This window comes from Xyrauchen texanus, chromosome 32, assembly GCF_025860055.1.
Source record: "Xyrauchen texanus isolate HMW12.3.18 chromosome 32, RBS_HiC_50CHRs, whole genome shotgun sequence".
NCBI classification, from domain to species: domain Eukaryota; kingdom Metazoa; phylum Chordata; class Actinopteri; order Cypriniformes; family Catostomidae; genus Xyrauchen; species Xyrauchen texanus.
In genome coordinates, this window is record NC_068307.1 from 40,652,505 (window position 1) to 40,657,779 (window position 5,275).

The following is a 5,275-nucleotide window of genomic DNA, read 5'->3' on the forward strand; positions in this document are numbered from 1 at the left end:
AACCTTGTTGGTTTAGTTAGTTTACTTTATGGAAGGTAAGTCAGTTTAGAATCAAACTAAATTACAAATGCGATTACTGAATCGAATGCACAACTTAAATGTTGCAGAGAAGTATCATTGAAATATAAAATATAATTTGTTTATTATTTAATATTATTATTATTATTTTTATTTTATTTATTTATTTTTTCCAATCACTTTCGCTTTCTATCTTTAATGTCCTTGGAATTTCAGTTGGTAGACAGCAGCCAATAACTCAAATAAAAACAAATAACATCGAACAAAACAAAAATGATCTTATGTGAGCTATTTATAAAAGTAGGCTTAACTACCAGAATAAAATCAATAAAAGAAAATATCATGCAAATCTCTCCAGGGAGATAATCATAATCTGCACAGACCATTGAATTAACCATCAGTTTAGTTTTACCGTACACAGTTTTTTGTTTACAAAATGAAAGAGTGGGCTTCTCAAGAGAAAAGACGTTATCAGTAAACTCTAGATGTCACTCTAGATGTAAACTTAGATGTCACACTGTGATGTAACTTTGGGCTTTCCGATTGTCCAAGGATATGTGTGAATGTGAGCACAGATCACGGGAAAGCTCTTGAAATGTAAATTAACTATTTATGCAGTCCCAGAACAGTTGCCTGAACGACTTTTCCAGGGTAATACCCTCTGTGTGAATCTCTGTGTGAAAGGGGCTTGTGAGTCTTTTAACACAAAAAATTGGCCCCCATTCACTTCCATTGTAAGGGCCTCACTGTATCCTCATTTTTTGCTTTTTTAAAGAAAAGGAGGGATGAGTCAAAAGGTAATTAATTGTGTGGTAAACAATATTAACCTACAAATGATGTCAATTGAGCTTAACTTGTATTGAACGCAGAACATTCCTTTAATTGTCAATATTCATCACAATTCATCACTGTTATTAATTATTTTAAAAACTGTATCAATTCACAGCCCAAACAATTCAGAAGTTTACATACTCTTAGGTTTACATACAATATGTTAACTGTGCCTCTAAGCAGCTTGGAAAATTCCAGAAAATGATGTCAAGCCTTTAGGCAATTTGTCTATTAGCTTCTGGAGGTGTACCTGTGAATGTATTTTAAGGCCTACCTTCAAATTCAGTGCCTCTTTGCTTGACATCATAGGAAAATAAAAAGAAATCAGCCAAGACCTCAAAGATTTTGTGGAACTCCACAAGTCTGGTGGAGCAATTTCGAAATGCCTGAAGGTACCACGTTCATTTGTTCAAACAATAGTATGCAAGTATAAACACCATGCAACCACACAGCCATCATTCAGCTCAGGAAGGAGACTGTAACAAAGTAAAAGGGAAAGGAGGAGGCGACAACTGGCTTAATATAAATACATATTTAATGGTTTAAACAAAAAGACACAAAAATAAACACATGCGCTCTCTCACAAACTGCACTCTCTCACAAACTGCTGCCTCCGGTCGCCTTTATCCCTCTCAAGGGCTTGATTAGCCTGATTAGGGGCTGGCCACAGAGACGCATTCTGTCTCCTAGAGATTAATGTGGAGACATTTGGCATGAAAAGTGCAAATCAATCCCAGAACAACAGCAATGAACCTTGTGAAGATGCTGGAGGAAGCAGGTAGACAAGTATCTATATCTACATAACCTGAAAGGCTGCATAGCAAGGAAGAAACCACTGCTCCAAAACTGCCATAATCCAGACTACAGTTTGCAAGATCAAATGGGGACTAAGCTCTTACTTTTTGAAGAAATGTCCACTGGTCTGAAGAAACCAAAATTGAACTGTTTTGCCATAATGACCATTGTTATATTTTGAGGAAAAGGGTGAGGCTTGCAAGCCGGAGAACACCATCCCAACCGTAAAGCAGGGGGGTGGCAGCATCATGTTGTGGGGGTGCTTTGCTGCAGGAGAGACTGGTGCACCTCACAAAATAGGTGGCATCATTAGGAAGGAAAATTATGTGGATGTATTGAAGCACAATTTCAAGACATCATCCAGGAAGTTAAAGCTTGGTGGCAAATGGGTCTTCCAAATAGACAATGACCCCAAGTATACCTCCAAAGTTGTGGCAAAATGGCTTCAGGACAACAAAGTCAAGGTATTGGAGTGGCCATCACAAAGCCCTGACCTCAGTCCGATAGAAAATGTGTGGGTAGAACTGAAAAAGCGTGTCCATGCAAGGAGGCCTACAAACCTGACTCCGTTACACCAGTTCAGTTTGGAGAAATGGGCCAAAATTTCAACTTCTTGCGAGAAGCTTGTGGAAGGCTACCCAAATATTTGACCCAGTTTAAACAATTGAAAGTGTGGTGGTGTAGTGGTCTAAACCACAGTACTGGTAAACTGATAATCAGAAGGTCGTTGGTTCAATCCCCACAGCCACCACCATTGTGTCCTTGAGCAAGGCACTTAACTCCCGATTGCTCCGGGGGGGATTGTCCCTGTAATAAGGGCTCTGTAAGTCGCTTTGGATAAAAGCGTCTGCCAAACGCATAGATGTAAATGTAAAGGCAATGGCACCAAAAAATAACAAAGTGTATGTAAACTTCTGATGCACAGGGAATGTGATGAAAGAAATAAAAGCTGAAATAAATAATTCTCTCTACTATTATTCTGACATTCCACATACTTAAAGTTGTGGTACTAACTGACCGAAGACAGGTAATGTTTTCTACGATTAAATGTCAGAAATGTGAAAAACTGAGTTTAAATGTATTTGACTACGGTATATGTAAACTTCTGACTTCAACTATACTATGGTTGTTGTGCTTTATATGCTTATTATTGAAATGAATACCTTATTTCAGTGTGAAGGATAGTAGATTTCTTGTTCCTGATCAATATGGCCTGTTGACATGCACACAGTCTCACTATGAAAAATATACAGAACAAAACAGTTCAATCTGATATTTCAGGCAGTGCACCACTCGTACAGTGGAAGTGGAGATTTAACATCTTTCTACACTGCCTAGCCAAAAAAAAGTTGCTGTTTGGATTTAAATAAGCAGATTCTTAAGAGCCTATGATTGGATCATTATTGCAGTGATTAATATGTTTCAGCTGGCAAAAAATATTTTAACCCTAACTGATGCAGTGTGTAGGTTCTCATTTCTTAAACAACCATGTCGGAAGACATATTCCGTGGTCATGCAAAATATGTTACTGTGTTTCAGAAGGGGCAAATTATTAAGCAAAGAAATTAACTAAGGAGATTTCTAAAATCACTGGAATTGGGTTAGGAACTGTCCAACGCATTATTAAAACCTGGAAGAATAGTTGTGAACCATCAGCTTCACGGAAGAAATGTGGTCATGACAATAGTGATGAGAACTTACAGGATAGGGACTAAACAGCTGTTTAGCCACAAGAAAGCAACTTGATAGTAAGGCTAATCAGAAAAAAGCAACTTCGATTTGCTAGGCAGCATAAAGATTGGACTGTGGTGAAATGAAAAAAGGTAATCTGGTCTGATGAGTCCAGATTTACCCTATTCAAAAGTGATGTGTGCATCAGGGTAAGAAGAGAAGTGCATGAAGCAATGCACCCGTCATGCAAAGTGCCCACTGTACAAGCCACTGTTATGAACTTGGGTTGCTTCAATTAATCTGTTCTAGGCTCAGCAACGTTATGTGGTAATAAAATGAAGTCAGCTGACTACCTGACATGTACTGAATGACCAGGTTGTCCCATCAATGTATTTTTTTCTTCCCTGATAGCACGGGCATTTTCCAGGATGACGATGCCAAGATTCATCTGGCTCAAAATGTGAAAGAGTTGTTCAGGGATCACAAGGAATCATTTTCAAACATGAATTGGCCACCACAGAGTCCTGACCCCATTGAAAGTCTTTGGGATGTGCTGGAGATGACTTTACGGAGTGGTTTGAGACTCCCGTCATCAATACAAAATCATGACCAAAACTTAATTCAACTCTGGACAGAAATAAATATTGTGACGTTGCCTACGGTTTTCGAAACAATGCCACAATGAATGCGTGCCGTAATAAAAGCTGAAGGCGGTCCAACGTATTATTAGTGTATGCAACTTTGTTTTTTGGCTATGCAGTGTATAATAGGCACTGCCATTACAAGGAATTAGCTATTGCAATTAATCAAGTATTTAATATTTTGTTTTTCTTTACCATTTACATGTTTATTACTTGTTGATTAAAAACTCAAAGAGTGAGTTCTTGTCAAATATGAGCAGTTGTAATAGAGGATTGTTTTGTCTTTGCAGTGTGTGGAAGATAGGTGGTGGTTTGGTCATCCTGGTGGTGTGTGCCATTAACATGTACTTTGTGGTGGTGTATGTGTCCGCTCTGAACAGCACTGTCCTCTACATCCTCTCTGCCCTTTTCTCCATTGCCTATTTGAGCTTTGTCATCTACCTGGTAAGCTCATTCAAATGTCTGAAGGTTGTGATTATTAGAGAGCTTCTTCATAAGTGCATTAGTAATAGGCTGTTATTGGATAAGATAAGCTGCCTACTATGAAAGTGTACATAACATCCTTTAGTTTACATAATTAAGTTGGCTTGAGAAAGCCAACCTACTGATCTACTAATTAATTATGCCTTTTGCGTAATTAAAAATGTTCCGCCATTTTGGAAAAAAATTCAAACTCGTACAAGGCTGTTTGTCGAAAATTGCCATGCATCATCTAGAGGCACTCCCAACAAAAAGATATTCACAGAATTTTTATAAACCATACCGTTTTCGAATGGCGCACACCAAAATGGACATGAGGGTATATCTCCGTAATGCTTTAGCGTATTTATACCAAACTTATTATTTGTCAAAGGCACCATGACTCAAGGGTGCCTGCTCAGTTTCGGAACAGTGCCACCTAGTGGTCACAAGATATGAAAAAAAGCTAATTTTTGCTTATAACTTCTGAACAGTTTGTCATAAAATCATCAGATTGGTCTCATTAGATTCAGTGGGGTACAGCGAGTCCAGAGATATTTTAAAAATCCTATGTCAAATGCTGTATTTTACAAATTACTTGCCATGTGTCTTTGACACCATGCTCTGAAGGGACTCAAAAAGTTTCGGGACAGCACCACCTTGTGGTCAAAAATTATAATGCTATTATAAAATTGTACTTGAGGCTGTATCTCTGCAACGCTTTGAGGGATTGTGATTAAACTTGGTACATGTCATCACCATTAGGCCCTGAGGTTACCTGCAGCATTTTGGTGCACTGTCCTGTACTGATCAAGAGATAACCAAAACTGATATTTTGGGATTATAACACTTTTTATGAA